This window comes from Mastomys coucha, unplaced genomic scaffold (genome assembly GCF_008632895.1).
Source record: "Mastomys coucha isolate ucsf_1 unplaced genomic scaffold, UCSF_Mcou_1 pScaffold21, whole genome shotgun sequence".
NCBI lineage: Eukaryota > Metazoa > Chordata > Mammalia > Rodentia > Muridae > Mastomys > Mastomys coucha.
Genome location: NW_022196904.1, coordinates 121436315 through 121453512, shown reverse-complemented (window position 1 = coordinate 121453512; position 17198 = coordinate 121436315). Strand labels below are relative to the sequence as shown.

General features: G+C 47.4%; 1 long non-coding RNA gene across 1 annotated transcript; it reads right to left on the bottom strand.

The window, feature by feature from the left end:
• Nucleotides 1-8526: 8526 nt before the first annotated feature.
• Nucleotides 8527-16395, bottom strand: LOC116100928. The gene is made up of 3 exons (XR_004122734.1): nt 15002-16395; nt 12842-13061; nt 8527-8880 (listed from the first exon to the last, which is right to left on the bottom strand). It is a non-coding gene; the product is annotated as an uncharacterized LOC116100928 (long non-coding RNA).
• Nucleotides 16396-17198: the final 803 nt, after the last annotated feature.

Sequence of the window (17198 nt, the reverse complement as noted above, 5' to 3'; positions counted from 1 at the left end):
CTTGATGGCAAAGCATTCTTGCTTTTAGGAAAGAAAGTCTATGTGCCATTTGAATTTTTAATATCTAGGAACTTCTGAGTTTCAGCCTGAGGCAAAACTAGAAATATCAGGGACTCTGGAGAGATTGGCACAGTGACAAAGGAAAAGGAGGGGCCTTGCTTCTGCAGGAAATTCCCACTTGCACAGCAAAATGCCATCGATGACGCTATTGCAAAAGCTTTCACTCTTAGCTTAGTTTCTGAGTTGTTTCTCTCTTTATCTTATTCCGTTAATCATGATTCCTGAGAGCCCACCGCCTCTTTTAGTCTCCTCTTTTGTGGGTTCACTTAAGTCCTCTTGGGAATAAACAGCCTATTCCTTGATTGGACCTAAAACTCAAGAACCAAAAAGAGGTAGAGAGAGAGGTGAAGGAGAAGCAGAGTGTATGAGGAAGGGACAGGGGATGAGACCACACCCCCTGCCTAGACCACCAATGTATCTCCTTGCAGCATGAGCTCCACTAACATTTCAGCCACAGAGGAGTGCTTTTGGCTTAGCATCTCTCTGGCTACGACCTGAGCCCAGGTACCTGTACATCACTAGGATACTCTATATTTCTGGGTGGCTGCCTCAGTTTCCCTGATGAGCAAATCAAGCCTTCCAAGGTCCTGAGCTTCTGCCCCTGGTGGATCCCAAGCCCATCTGATTCTGTCCTTTCCAAAGACCCGTTAACCATTTCTTGTGCTGCAAGGGGCTAGTTGAGGATTCACTTTAACTGTGCATATCAAGTCAAAGTAAGTCCATTGAGTTGGGGCTGTGGCATTGTGCACTTAAGGCCCAGCCTCAAGGGGGCTTTGGTCTTTTCATCCTGTGGAAAGGCCCAAAGAGGAGACAGGAACTCATCAGCATATGTTTGTTCATAGTGGTCCAGCAGCTTTGGGAGCACCTTGACTTGACTCTTGGTCCTGCTGTTTCTGCATCCATACAGGAGGCAGCTGGTGCTTAGCACCTCTCTGGGACTCAGGTTCACCCCTGTAAAACCACAACTGCTGCTCACCTGCTTCGCCAGCCTGCTGGGAAGCCCTGTGTGGGAGCAGCTGGTACACAGAGCCTCAGTGTTCCAACTGAATTCCCTGCTCCTGTTGTCCCAGCTCCACCACAATGTCCTACTGGAGACTAGAAATAAGTTGTTATAAAAGGAGTGGGGGTCTGAGAAACATGGCTCAGCCCTCTCAGTCTGTACGCTGGGGTGTGAAAGGATAACCACCGAGTGCCTCAAGTAGACTGAGAAGTCCTGGGCAGGAAAGTACACTTGACTGATAATGTCCATGGAAGGTTCTGATCAGGAGACCCACAGTCAGCCCTTCAGTTTTTCTGAATAAAGAACAATTCTGTTTCTGGAGATGCTGGTCTGTGTTCTTTTGTCTTCTTGTCATCCTATCAATCCCAATCTAACATGGTGTACAAGCCTGACTCCATGATATGGCTCATCCTCTCTCTCTCTCTCTCTCTCTCTCTCTGTCAAAACTGACAGATTTGCATGCAAGAAAGAGGGAAGGTGCTAAAAACCTGGGTGCTTCTGGAAGCCTCTCAGGAGGATTTGTAGGGAATGGAGGCTCAACAAGAAGCAAGATTAGAAAGCCCTTCATTACATTAATTACCTCCTCTTGCAGTGGCTTCCCAGGAAGCTTTTAACATCCTGCATTATAGTTGTACTAGCTCAGGCTCTGCATGGGGAGAAGGAAGGCTCATCAATTATACATGGCCCCAGTGGGTGGAGTCGGTGCCCCAGGAGAGGTTCTGTACTGACAAGCCACAGACTTGGACCTATGGTCCCTTGGGAGAACGAAGGAATGTGGCCCATTTCCCAGGCTGCTCCACCTGGCTCCACCCCCCTGGTCTGGGCCTCTGCCTGGGTAACTTGGAAGTGAAGAGTCGTGGTGATGAAATAGGAAAAGAAGAAGCGCATCATTGCTGGAGATTTGTGCAGAACCAGTGGTTAGCAGGGTGAACACAGCACCCTGTGGGTTTCTAGAGAGATGCTAGACCCTGGAGAGGGGGTGCGTGCTTAGTGAAAAGGCCTTGAGGAGTCTCAATTCAGTCTCAATTTACAGATGAGGGTGCGCCAAGGTTGATGTGACCCACCCAAAGTTGCACATCAGGGTCATCAGGAGGCCCAGGTTCTGTTACTGGGAGCTTGGGAAGGAGAGAAGAATGCAGTAGGGAGGGAGGAAGAATGGGGAGGGAGGGAAGAAGGAAGGAAGCTCTAGGGAGCTCACCATCCCTTGAGGCCCACTTCATCATGATTCCTTAGTAGAGAAAACAAGGTTTGAAGGTGAAGTATTTCTTCACTTAGAGGGCATTGGGTGGCAGAGCTGGGACTCAAACCCTGGCCCTCTGATGATCCCACCTGATCCACAGCAGACACCAGGTTGAACCAGGATCCTTTAGAAGTCTGACAACACTGTCAGCACAAAACACAGCTCTCACCACCGAAGGAGGAAGAGATAGCTTATTCTGGAGCCAAATTTGAGTGACCAGGGTCCAGAAACAGATTAGTTACCTCCAAATCCCAGGCACCAATGTGGAAGGAGTTTCATGCCATTTTTATAAATAACTGAATAAAGAAAATCATAAATCAAAACATACCAACCCTGCTGCACAGTCTCTACTCCCGGAGAGACTGAGATCCTTCCGTTCTGATTAAAGAGCTGTTCTTCTGAAGATGCCTGTCTGTCTCAGTGGAAACAGCAGAGCTGTAGAGGAGAAACCTCAGGTCCAAGTCTCAGATGTTATCTGATAGCATTCTAAGCTCTTTGGTTGGTGAGAATAGGGTCTTGTTAAACTAATACATTCCAAGGATTTTTATCTGTTTATCAAGATGTTAGGTCTGACACAGAGATGGGCAAGGAATGACTCATTAGGAACCAGAGATGGCAAAAGAGAAATTGTAATTAGTCTCTGGCTCAGCCACGTTCCGAACTCACCACAGTCACTGAGGTTTGAATTGGTGAATCAGATTTGTAAACACGGCTTCTTTCCAGGAATTCTTGTTCATAATGCAGCCTTTGGTCACTTGCTACCCCAAAGGCCATCAGTGCCACCAGATGCCCCTGGGACCAATGCTTCACTAGTGTCACTGAACACTGGGGGTGGGGTGGAGGATGACTGGCCTCTGGCCTACCCTTGGGATCCATGAAAGCCATGGATGAGCAAGCAGTTAAGGGCTTTGGAAAACTGGAATTGAGCATAATGCTGTCTAGGGGAAGAAAGAGGGTGCTTCTGGGCAGAAGACTAGCCTTGAAAAGAAAGTGGTCACTAGGCCACCTGTGGTGGTTTGAATCTGTGTGATCCGGGGAGTGGTACTCTTAGGAGGTATGCCCTTGTTGAAGAAAGTGTGTCACTGTTGGAGTAGGCAAGGAGACCCTCCTCCTAACCACGTGGGAGCCAGTTTTCTCCTAGCAACCTTCAGATGAAGATGTAGAACTCTCAGCTCCTCCAGAGCCATGCCTGCTGGGATGCTGCCATGCTCCCACATTGATGATGATCTACTGAACCTCTGAACCTGTAAGCCAACGGCAATTAAATGTTGTTCTTATAAGAGTTGTCTTGCTCATGGTGTCTCTTCACAGCAATGAGAAACCTAATTAAGATATCACCTGAACAAGCCGGTGTCTTAACTGAAATCCCCAGTTTTCTCTTATCTTTGGACCCAGAGACTTTGCCTCAGTAGGTCTGAGTGGTAGGCTAGTCTTGTTCTAGTAACTCTGTCTTTGCCTACACCTTTTGCCTTGCCAGGCACTCCTGGCCTCAAGTCATGGCTCCAGCCTCTCGTGGGCTGTGCCCTGTGCCAGCTCTCTGCAGACCTCTTCCTTCTATCCAGCTGACAATTTGCACCTTGCTGGTGCTGGAGCTCTGAGGTCTTCCAGCTGCTCCATCTCTACTGTAATCCAAAGACTCTGGGGTTTCCTCGCAGCCCAGAGTGACAGCCATTACCAACGGGCCCAAACTGCAGATGGGACTCTACCTAGGCAATGGGGCCATTCTGATACAGCCAAGGGGTCTTAACTAGGCCAGTTAAAGAATAAAAGGCAACCTTAAGTGAAGGTGGAGAAACCTCACACCACAGAGTCAGCAATTGGAGAGGGTGAGGAAACACACACACACACACACACACACACACACACACATACAGCTGACATACAGAGAAAAAGACCCTCTGCAAAGCAGAGGTGGAAGTTGGGAAAAATTCAGTCTTTCCCTCTTTTTTTAAAGTCTTCTCTAATTAGGTACTGGTTGGTTTGAAGACACTGTTGATTGGCCAGCTGTCTGGATCGGGCCTTGAACTCTCTGAGTCAGTCCATCAGCAGGGGGCCAGGCTGGTGGGAGAAAATGCCTATAAGGCTTTTGTTGTAAGCTTCAGGCTTTTGTTACCCATGGCCACTCAGCTCTGCCAATAGGGAAACTAACTTCTAGTCTCTTACCTCACAGCCATGTTGGAACCCTCTTCTACACCCAAGCAAGAAGGAAGACATGGTGAGGGCCTGGACTGGGCTAACAGAGCAGTGAATGTTTTGAGAAGTGGGGAGGGGCTGGGAGTCAATGTATGTTATATGTCCACTTGAAGCACTGTTTGCAGCCTACTGAAGGATTTCCAAACTGCAGAATGACGAGAATGAACTCCTGTCCAGCCTGTGGTCCTCTGTTGTTACAGCCCGAGCAGATGAATAATGACCTCTGACCACTTGCCTTCATCATCTCTGAATCACCTAAGATTCTTTTCTTTTTGAGCATGTATTTGTGGTGCGTGTGTCGAGGGGGTGTGAATGCATGTGGAGGTCAGAAGATAACTTGTCAGCTCCCTCCTGCTTGCATGTGGGTCCCAGGGACTGAACTTGTGCCTTCAGACTTGAAGGCAAGCACCTTTGTTTGCCTGGGGAGCCATCTTGCCAGCCCCACCCTGAATCTTCAATGATGTATTTTAGAGAGGGAAACTCATGGGCTTCTCCCTTTGGTTTGTTTCATCAGCCCCGGTGGTTCTCTAAGCTCTAGCTCCATGGATGTTTTCAGTTTGGTCCCCAAGAGACAATGGGGGCTCTGCAGCTCAGAGGTCATACAGCTCAACTCACAATGAGGGCAGATTTGCTGTCTGTCCAGAATACTTTATTAAGGGGTAATTTCTTTCCCATTATAAATCCATTAGGAAATTAGAAATCTCCGTTATGCCGGGCGGTGGTGGCGCACGCCTTTAATCCCAGCACTTGGGAGGCAGAGGCAGGTGGATTTCTGAGTTCGAGGCCAGCCTGGTCTACAGAGTGAGTTCCAGGACAGCCAGGGCTATACAGAGAAACCCTGTCTCAAAAAACCAAGAAAAAAAAAAATCTCGGTTATGACTTTAAAGTATGGGAATGGAATGTTCTTCAGAGCCCCCCCCCCCCCAGGTAAATTTTGTTTTCCTGTGGTAACTGCAGAAATGGAATGGATTTAAGTCCTCTTGGTGAGGATCACACTTCCAGAGTGTGCCTAGTCACCAGCTTGCAACTAAGATCCTATTTTCAGGAAAGCTGACATGAAATCTCACAGTGCTGGCTCTAGGCTGGAACTGTGAGCTCACAGGGACAAAAGACCTACTGGGTGCTGCAGTCCACTGGGTGTTGAGCTGTGTAGTAGAGAATAGGGAAAGGAAGAGAAGCAGGCAGAGGGATACATAGATGTAATGGATACACCCAGAGCTTGGTCCAGCTTGGGTTTGGAGACAGGCCTGAGAAGAACAATGCCCATATAGTTTGATAAGCATGCTATCAGAGCAACATTACACCAGGGGTCCACCAGGATTAAGGGAGAATACAGCCGAAAAATAGCTTGTAAACAGGACTAGTCTATAACTAGAGGAGCTATGGCACATGCAGTGAAGTTAGTAATACATTTAAAACAGCAAGGCTAGGTATGTAATTAGGCCAGGTCTGAATGTTACAATGGTCCACAGATAGGAAACTAGACTTTCAGCAGACCTAGATGCAGAACAAACTCAAGACCTGGGCCTGCCCATGCAGAGATGAGCAGAGAAAGGCTCTGGGGAGCCAGCTATCTTCCTGGAGGCATAAGCAGGTTCTCCTCCAACAACTGTGCTTCCCTCGAGCCAGAGAGTCATCTCTAGCTGGATCATCAGACAGCAAGCAGAGATGGCCTGCAGTGAGGCTGGTGGCCTGTGGCTGGGGTGGGTCAGGGTCAACTCCTAACACCCAGAAGCTGCAGTTTGATGTTAGAGAATATAGAGCCTAGATTGACCTCAAAGATAGAAGAGGGAAATACATATGCAAATGAACATTCTATTTGATCCCCCAAAGTCAGATAATGTTCCACAAGAATATTTGTGTACACCTTGATTGCATCTAAGAAGGATGCTCACCAAAGCCTACATCAAAATCTTTGTGGTTGATCTTTCAAGGTGTGTATACTCAGACCACATGCCAAATTTACCGAGTGAGGACATCTAGACCCTGTTCAAGGGATTTGGATGTCTAATAAGCTCCACATGATTTTAGCATGATCCAAAGTTTCAAGGTGCTTTTGTAAGGAAATGTTAAACTTCTTGTAACACACTGCACCCCAGATCTCACCAGTTTAACATGGTCAGCCTTTGTTCTCTCTCTCTTTCTGTCTCTGTCTCTGTTTCTCTCTCTCTTTCCATATTTTTTGTTTTTTGGTTTTTGTTTGTTTATCTGAGTTTTTCTGTGTAGCTCTGGCTACACTGGAACTTGCTCTATAGGTGAGGCTGGTCTTGAACTCAGAGATCCAACTGCCTCTGCCTCCTGAACACTGGGATTAAGGCATGCACCACCATGCTGGCTTTGTTCTCATTCTTGTAGCAATTTGTGAAATGTCCTAATAGTTATCCACCAAGACATTACTGACTTATTCTAGCTCCTTCTGTCATCAATGCCATCTTCAGCCATCTCTGGGGTCTCACTGGACTGTCTGTCATCATGAGCTGGAAGGGAACGAGCATGGAAGACTTATGGAAGGTTTTGATGGGCCAGGTGGGAAGCAGAGTACCTCATTTGCTTTCTCTGATGAGAACAGAGTCATATAGCCACCCACACCTCCTGCAAGGGCTGCTGGGAGAGGTAGTTCATTGACAGATGGCTGTCTTCTACAGCAATGGTTAACAGATACTGTCTAAGACATCTTTTGGCAGCAACTTTCCTGAATGTTCATCTGTTTTTTTGCCGTAGCCTTCAGCTTGAACATCTGTGTGAAGCTGTTTTCTTCCACCTCCCATTTAAGCATCTCTCTGCATTGTATCTTCCCCAGATGGTGTCTCAACGAGCGAGGGTTTGTCCTGCTTACCTCTCTTCCTTCACTGAAGAGCATCCACCACACTGTTTTGCACAGATTATGGACTCAGATGTTACCTTAGTAAATGACTAAGTAGTAAATTAACTATAGAGTTGGCAGGAAGGGTCTCAGTCCTGGGAAGAAGGACCGGTGGCTGGTGTTGCCTGCCAGGCTTTGGCCCTGGCTGTCTCCTACTGGGAAGGCCTCCTTAAGCTGTGGTTTCAGAGAAACTGGGTAACAGGACCAAGTCATATGGCTGCTGGAAGGATGAATGAGGTTATGGTGACATCAAGGCTATGGAGATACCATGCTGCTACTGCATCTGGCACATGGATTCTACTGTTGTGACAAAGCTTCAGCCATCAGAATGGGGGCAAATCAGATCATTTTGTATTTGCAAACGGCCTAGACAGGATGTTTGTCATTATGGAAAACAACACGCAGTGTGTGTGTGTGTGTGTGTGTGTGTGTGTGTAAGGGATGTTGTGGGAAGAGCTGTCAGTAAGATGGGGACGGAGGCCACTTCCTGTCTCTTAGAAGTTCCTCAGGCAGGGCAGCCCCCAGAGCAGAACAATGCTATCCAGCAGGCTGCCAGGGGTTGTGAACATTGTGGAAAGCACAGAGTGCCTTCAGCTCTCAGGAAAACTGGTGTTCAGAGGGGCATGAGCTTTGGAAAATGATCACTTCCAGGAAGGTTTGAGATGGGGAAGTTAGGAAATGCCACCCAACAGAACAGACCCTACGATGGAGGCAGGAGCTAAGTGTTTGCTGTAGGTAGGCCAGGAACACTGCAGAAGGCCTGGGCTGTAAGGTCATCAGAACTCGGTGGAGTAAGTCATCTTTGAGACTCCATTTCTTTCTGAGTCTGTTTCTGTCTGCACCTCTTTTTTTCTCTGAATGCAATTTCCTCACCAGCTCCCTCTATCCACCACAGCACATTTGATCCCAAAGTGTAACACACAAATCATTCAAATACATCATATACATATCATACCATATAACAGACACCCACACATTTGCCTACAGATAGCCACACCATACAGATCACAGACACACACACACACACACAGACACACACACACACACACACACATACACACACACACACACACACACACACACAGAGAGAGAGAGAGAGAGAGAGAGAGAGAGAGAGAGAGAGAGAGAGAGAGAGAGAGGCACAGACAGAGACAGAGTCAGAGACAGAGGGAGCGAGAGATACAGAGAGAACCATTTCCCGCTGTCCTTCATTGTCAATCTGACCCTCTCTCTTCTTTCTGCTTCACACCACCAGCATCCTAAACACAGGCTTCTGAGCCATTCAGCAGGATTCAGGCTGAGTTCCCAGTTCCCTCTCATTTCCTCTTATTGTTCCAGGGAAATGTGTTTGAAGCTGGGTGTTTGTGGGGAGGAAATGGCCACAGGATGGCCAGTGTTCATCAAGGACGGGAGGGCAGCTTTCTGTGCAGATTCTGTGGTGGTTCCAGGAGGGAGCAAGCCTATGCCTCTCTTCCAGGCCCTCTGCCACAGCTTCAGCACATAATTGCTGACTATTCATTGTACCTATGAGGGAGAGCAAAAGGAGAATTAGAAAGAGATGTCCATAGCATTTGGTGGAGAGCAGGTATTCCTCATCTTTGTTGGTGTTGGCTATGGGCATGGGGACTATGGGTATGTAGTTAGCCCCTCCCTCTGTGTCACCTCAGACCTGGGCTCCATTCTACCCTGATGTTGACAATGAAAGAGATAGGGTCTCTGATAGAAGTAATGCCACCACTAGGAAGAAAAGGTAAGGTTTGAACTCTCTTCTGCAGTGGCTGGGTCACCAGGCCAGGTTGACTTTGGGCATAAAACAAAACATAAAACAAAAAAATATTTCCACCTCACCATACCTGGATGCACAGAAAAACAACAACAAACTCCTTGGTTCCCACTGCACTGTAGCTGAGTACAGGGAGCAGTGAGGACAAAGACAAGTCTCCTCTGGGGTTGGGGTGCAGGTGGGGTGCAGTCTCCAGATCAGTCAGTCAGACTGAGGGTCAGCTTGCTGAGCCTGCTCAGTTGTGAGCTTCACTTGAAAGTTGGTGAGGATGAACTAAACTTCCTTTTTAGTTAGGAAGAAGAGCACCTGCTCTGGGTTCTAGAAAGGGGCTTCCAATAAGTGGTCTCTGCCCAGGGTCAGCTGGCTGAACCAAACTGCAAAATCAGCTCTGCCTGGGGCCTTCCTCCTAGGCAGGTCCAGAGGGCGCTTGTCCAGTACTCGTCTACCTTCCTCGCCCCTTCCCTTGCCTTCTTTCATCAAGCAAAGCTAGTGAGTGAGGTGCTGCTGGCTCTCACAGTCTGCTTCCTTGCATAATTATTTCTTTTACAATATGGCAAGGGGAGAGTTATCATTTTCTAACTTCTGATTTTAATAATACAGCCCAGCTGCACCATGTCATCCCTCAAGGTGCCTGCTGGCAGGCCACTGTCGACTGGTGGCTGATGGAAAATTAAAAGGATACAGATAGATGGAATCCCAGCTTGGGTCACAGCTGGGCTCCCGAGACAGGATGGGAGTGGTCCCTGCAGAAGCTGCCTCACGCTGGTTTTCTGCCTAGTCCCACACACTCTGCATAAAAGTGGAACTGGCCCAGGAGCTTCAGAATGTTGGCTTAGTGATGGACTCATCTCCAAGATGAGACCCTCCTCGGCTCAGCTTCCCACTAAGTCATCCAAGCAGTGGACTGAATTAGCAACATCAAATATATGGCCATGGCCCCAGAAGGGACTGGGGCACAGTGGCAGCTTCTGGGTTGAGTGTTGATTTTGGTCTTGTCTGTTCTTACCACAAGCAAGTCTGTTTCTGGTGGCACTCCTGTCCTTCTGGACCCTTCTGTCAGGGATAGGGGAGGGGAAGCTTTGACAACTGTGTCTCCCGGTCCCCATTCAGTAGGGGACTCTGAGAGCCATAAGCGCACATGCACTCAGAGGGCCTGGCTTCCTCTCAGCTTCAGTCTCTGCCAGCTAAGCGCTGAGGTGGGAAGGAGCCTTAGCCTCCTGGGCTGGTGTCTTGGGGCTGTTTATGAAAGTGCCTGGGAGGGAGGGATACAGAGGAAAATAGATCTCCCTTCTGTATCCCCAGCCACAGAGGCCCTCTGAAGCAGCTTTACTGAAGGGCTGATTTTATCAAGTGTGGATCAGAGCCAAGTCTGTTCTCTGGGGGAGCGGGGGGGGGGGGGGGGGGGGGGGGGGGGGGGGACTGACTAGGCTGCTTAGGAGCCCATGCCACCGGAGAAACTGTCCCTCTGTAGTGTTCTCCTGTTGCAGGTCTGGCTCAGCCTACTCCCACCCCCTCTCAGCCTTGTCTTCAGAACTGAAATGAAATCTCAAATGGAATGTGTTTTTAGGGTAACAGTGAATAATTCTTATAAAAGTACAATTTCATTTTCTTTTTCAAATTCTCGGTGGAGCACATGACTATTAGCATTAAAAAAAGAAGTATTCAGGGGGCTGATCTGGGGGCAATTAGAGCAGTCGCTTTAAAATCCCCGAAGTGCTCTGAAAGTGGTGTGCTAATGGTGATCAAATTATAAATGCAAGCTGGGTTCCCACTGGAAAGAGAGAGAAAGGGAAAAAAAAAAAGCTTGCTTGAGGGATGTTCCACTTTTCAAGCTAGGAACCCAAAGATAATAACAGCCTGATCCCCGCTGCACGTGGAGACAGTTCAGGCACGAAGAGGATGGTGGGTAGGAAGGAAGGAGGTCGTGATGCCTGCCCTGAGAAGCAAGCCAGCTCCATTCTCGGGGAAGTCTCCAGATCAGTCAGTCAGACTGAGGGTCAGCTTGCTGAGCCTGCTCAGTTGTGAGCTTCACTTGAAAGTTGGTGAGGATGAATGAGACTCTTGGTGAGAAAGTATAGAACAAGGGTGGGGGCTGGGAAGAATGCTCAGTGGTGATGTACATTCTGCTCTTAGCGGCTGAGTCAGTTCCCAGCACCCATGGCAGGTGGCTCATAAGCCACCTGTAGTAAAACAGAAAACTAAGATGGGAGCCTGGGCTGGTGGCTTGAAACTGCAGGGGTGTTCCTTCGGCATGCTGTAGACATGTCTATTGAGAAGCCTTCCTCCTTATTGAGTCTTTTTTTTTATCCTATCTGTAAAATGGGTTTGTTGGGTGGACCCCAGGTATGCTTTGTTAAAAAAAAATATGAATCAATGCCTCATAGCAGATGGGGATTCTTAAGTGAGATGCTTGAGTGAAGATTTACCTCAATCAAAGCTGTAACTGGCATCTGAAGCACCTATTGCTATCCCTCCCCACCTATTGGTTTCTTGCATTCAGTAATCTATTGGCACGGTGAGGAGGGCTTTCCCTGAGATCTGCTCCCTTCTCACTGTCCTTCTCTTCCAGCATGAAATCACCAGGTTGTCAAGGCAGTCCCGCTTGCTATCTACCCTCCAGTTCAGCCCTTCTCTGCCTAGGATGCTTTTTAATTAAATCAACATGCTCTTGAAAGTCCAGCTTTCTGTCCATCCCACAATAGCCTGTATTCTGGAAAGCCGGTGTGGCTACAGAAAAACACAACTATGCTGAGTGGCTTCTCCTTGAGATCTGGACTGTGGTCCCAAAATCTGGTCACACTCCCACTCTCTGGTCTTTACAAATACTCCCATCCCATGTCGTTGTACCCACTCAGTGATTGCCCCTCCCCATCCTTCCTCTCACTGTGGACAGGTCTCTATGAGACCTAATCTATGATGCCAGATCCCACCTTCTCTCACCTGCTTCTACACATTTTTCTAGCAGTTTCTAACTTCCTCTGAACTGAAGCTTTCTTCCTTTGTGGGTTAACAGATACCCAAAGCTATTTGAACATGCTGTACTCTGAGAATAAAACTCATCTTGTGATTCCATTTCCGCTCCATCCACACCCTGCTCATCTGCTTCCTGTCAGAGCTACACGTCTTGAGGACAGTGTCTATATGCTCCTGTCAATCTTTGTGGTCTCATTGTTTCATTTTACTATTCTCTGACTAATTGTTCCCCCTCATTGACTTGGTCTTAGCCCAACATAAATTTTACAATATACCTTCATATCCACAGGAATTGGCTCTAAGATTCCATTTTATATCAGATCCATTATAATACTAGCATATAACCTACGTATATCCTTCCCTACATCTGAAATCATTCAAATCATTACTTATAGTTCCCAGGATAATGTAAGTGTTATGTAAATACCTGTTATGCTGTATTGTTTAGGAAATGATGACAAGAAGAAATGTTTGCACATGTTCAATACAAATGCAGTGCTTTTCAAATATTTTCAATTTGTAGTTAAGTCCTCTCATATGGAACCAGAGGATGTGGAGAGATGACTGTATTTATACACCTTGCTCAGCACCTTCTTTTAGCTCTCTGAGGTCAGGATTCAATCTCTTTTATTTGTGGCTGAAACCTTAACACCTAGATCAGTGCTGGTATAGGGAGGAACTAAATAAATATTTTTAAACAATAAGCAGAATTCATAGACTGTGAAATACCTTCACATGCATGAATGAGTTATGCAAAACCAGGACGGACTGTTTTGCATATGTTAGCATAGGACATAAGGCACTGGATGCTGCTTGATGTCTCTGGGCCATGATGGTAGGTACTGGGTCTGGGTTCTGAAGTCCTGCCTCCGCCTCTGCTCTGTGCTTCATCCATCCTCCAATGGCTCTCTCCAGCAGAAATCCCTTCTTGCTTCTGTTTTGCTGGATCCTGGAAGAGAGGAGGCTTCCTCACACTAACTTTATTAATGGGTAAATACTGAGTGAGAACCTAGACCCAACTAGGAGGCTGCCTGCATTAGCTCTTGGATCAGAGGCTCAGAGTTCTCCTCCCTCCAGCGATGACCTCCCATGGCCTCCTGAACCACTAGCATTCGGCAGGACATTGATTGCATGATATGTTGGTTAAGATATTACATTTGGGGGTGTAATTAATTCAGAGGCAATTAGGCATTCAATATTCCCGCTTCTGTCCTCCAGTAAGAATTAATAGAAAACCTTTCAATCAGCAACAACTATAAAACAGTTTCTGCCCCCAAAGATAATCAATATTACACAGAAGAGCATTCTTCTGGCTTCAGTGGGTCATGCATTCCAGGTCCATTTGAAACAAGAGCAGAACATTCTACTCCTGATTTCATCAAACGCCTCTGCTCTCATTCTTTACAGATAGCCTTTAAGATGGCAGAGAACTCAATATGGCACAGTCCAGGTGCTAGAAATGCTCATAGAAAGCCATAGACAGTGAGAAGATGGCGAGTGCCAGTCACAGCATTGGAGACATTGCTTACTACCCTTCAGGAGCCTTTCTACCAGAGTTTCCAGGGCCCTAAGGGGGTAGTGGAAGCATAGAAGGGCCTTTACCCTGAAGTCTCTCTGAGCTAATGTTTTGAGGAACACCCCCTGAGCCACTCACTGTTGGCATCTTCTCTCCCTTCCACTATACATACATGTTGACCTTTGCCTCAGTTTCTGCATTACCCTGAGAAGGGAATTGCCTTCTTGGTAATGACTATGTTGTCCTTCCCAGCTCTTGCCAGCTCTCTCTCTCCTAGGTGAGATGGAGCAAAGGTTTTGCTGGATCTTAACTCTCTTTTCCCTCTCTCCATCCCCCATTCTGCTTTCCTGCTTTTACCCAATGCATCGCTCTCAGGGCTCTGAGGAGTAGAGTAGGGTTCAGGTAGGGGCTATGGTCCACAATGGATGGGAAAGGTTTTCATATGCTAATAGGGTCAGTTGGCCCCAGAGACATTTGTATACTGCAGGGTAAAGGAGAACTTAGATCAGATCATGAGAGAGATACTGAGAATATTCTAGAACAAAGGCACCTTTTACACTAGCTTCTTAGATGAAACATCCCAGGGGAACTGATAGCGTTTCTGTAATTTTAGGCTGAACTGTCTGTTTCTGGAAGCTGCACGGTATGAGCTTTCACCTAATATCTTGGGTTCATTTTAATGCTAGCCCAGTAGGCTGAGGCCCTGAAGACACCATGGGGATCCTGAAAAGGGAAGGAAAAGCTACTAAGCATCTTTCTGAGGAAGGTCCTCTCTGAGAGGCCACCTCTAAGGACATACCTTCCTCCTTCCCTCCAACCCTTGTACAAGGGAAGAGGGATCCGTGAGCCTCAAGGGTTTGAAGTGGGGCCTGAGCAGTGATCAAGCTGGCCAGCAGAGTGCAGGTGACATTGGAGGAAGCCTGTGAACTTGTCAGAAGCCCGCACTGGGGGTGTGATGGACTCAGGAGAGTGCCACTCAGCTAATATGACTGAGGGAAGTCTTAGCCAGTCTTATTTCCAGAAAATAGAGGGACATTCTCCCTAAACAAAATACCAGTGTAATATTTAACCTAGGAAAGAATACATTTTAGAAGGCTGAACGCCATTGCCCATGAGTATTCATGCCCATGTCTCCAACCTCTCTAGTCTCTTTCCTTCCCCCACATTCTTGTTCCCTCCACCCATCTTAATTCTTTGTCTTCCGTCCTCCACAGAGCCAAGCTCCACCCGTATGTTCAGCAGCAAACCAATCCACACAAAAGCAAGTCTCTCTCTTCATATGATGCTCGGGGAAATTGAGGTCCTAAGGCATAAAGGGACTGCCTAGAGTCGCGAGCCAGGAAACAAAGAGAAGGCTGAGTTATTATACTAACCCAAGTCTGTGATTCTACATGCCATCCACAATGGGGCTCCCGAGAGATTCTGGATTAACTTCACACAAATGTCCCTTAAGTACTCCGAGCATCCGGTTGTCCATTTACCAAACATCTAATGGGTGTTTAGGATGCATTAGGCGGCTGCCTCAGGCAGTGTGGCTTATCCGAGCAGCTCAGAAGGGACCGCACGCCCTCACTTCTGTGATCTGTTTTTCCCAAGTCCCTACACTACCATTTCCTGAGCTTAGGGACTGAGACTTCCTGAGTTGTTTATTGGTGGATAGAGCAAGGAGGTGATGCCTGCACTTATGTGGCTGTGTTTTCAATTAGCCATGTTTTCTAGGGATTTGGTATTGATGCAAGGAGACAAGGCTGGTCTTCACAGGTGGGATGGCTTTGTCTCTGGGGAGTTCTTACTGACATCAGCCTGGCCGCATGGAGAGGAGCCCATTGCACTGGGTGTCTGGTGCTTTCCTAAGTTTGTGGTGCAGTCTCAAGTTCTGGGTGGGATGCTCCAAGGCTTCCTGCCCCTGGTGAAGTCTCTTTGCAAGGGTGAGGTAGCACAGACTGGGGGGCCCTCAGCTTTTACTTGCTTCCAATCCTTCCTGCTCTTGGCTCACAAAACTCCCTTCTGATGAGCTCACCATCTTTATAGAAGCTTTGTACTTTTGACCAGGCAGTATCCATCCATCCATCCATCCATCCATCCATCCATCTGTCCATCCACCCACCAAGATTCATGACCTATTCTCCATGGCCTCCAGAACAAATCTCAGGTTTCTGATTTATCAACTTAGGATGTATTTGCTCTAAGTAACAGAAAACGTCAATTGCAACTAATTTAAGCTAAAAGGACATTTCGTCATCTCAGTCAAGAAATGTAGAAATAGCTACGCTTCCAAGTAAGATGACTCTTGGCTCCACCTCTCTTTTATCCCATTGGCTCTGCCCAATCCTGCTTGATGATTTTTCCCTTAGACGGGGTTCATCATGACAAATATGACATTATCCAGGAGTAAGGAGGAGTCTCTCTTTCTTTGTCTTCTTTTTGTAGACAGCAGGGCAGGGCTGGGCAGAGGGAAGAAGGCTTTGGCTTTCTCTTTTTCCCAAGAGAAGCTAGGAGGTGATCTTCAAGAGTGGACTCGGTGGCCTGTCATTAAATTAGGCCAGGTCCAGTGGAAAAAGATCAACAAACAACCACCTTCAGTGGATTCCTGGAGCCCAGGAGCTAGTGGGAGGACCACAGCCATTTCAACAAACGTCTGCCCCAAGATAGCATTGAGAGTCCATTTCCCCCAGAGCTTGACATTAGCAGCCAGTTGGTGAAGAACAAAATACAAGCTGTCTGCTCCCCTCCCAGTTGTCTTCCTGCTGTCACACCCACTCTGGGAGCTGACTTCCCCTGGCCTCCTAACAGCCTTCCCACTTGTTACCTAGGGTCACTTTTTGCCTTGCCCAGTACTGAAGACATAATGAAGACATAATGAAGGCATAATGACCCTCTTGTGCTCCATGTGATACAAAAGGCAAGCCTCCTAGCACTGCCTACAGCTACCTTCCTGCCTTGTTCTGCTCCCTGTGCCTGCCACTGAGGTGCCTCAGGCCCGCAAACCTCTCCACCTTTATAAATAGATGACAGAAGATGGGGCAGTCAAGTGGACTCTGAACCTAGAGAGCCGTTGGTCCAAGAGAAGCCATTGAGTTGAGTGTCCTGGTAGAAGCCATGGATGGAGACTGTGGCCATCCATGGTGTGTGTGTGTGTGTGTATGCCTATGTTTGAGTACATATGGAAATCAGAGATTGTCCTGGATAGTTTTTTCCAGAGACTGTCCTGGCTTGCTCTGTATGTGTGTGTGAACTTTACAGACATTTTCTCCAGGCAGTGGTGGTGCACGCCTTTAATCCCAGCACTTGGGAGGCAGAGTCAGGCAGATTTCTGAGTTCGAGGCCAGCCTAGTCTACAGAGTGAGTTCCAGGACAGCCAGGGCTACACAGAAAAATCCTGTCTCGAAAAACTCAAATAAAATGAAATAAAATAAAAATAAAAATAAAAATAAGATAAAAAGGAGCATTCTCAATTGAGAACATGCATTTCTAAGATTGACTTATGGGCATGTCTGTGAAGATGTGTCTTAACTACTGATTGATGCCCAGCTCACTGGAGGCAGTGTAACCTCTGAATAGAGATGGTCC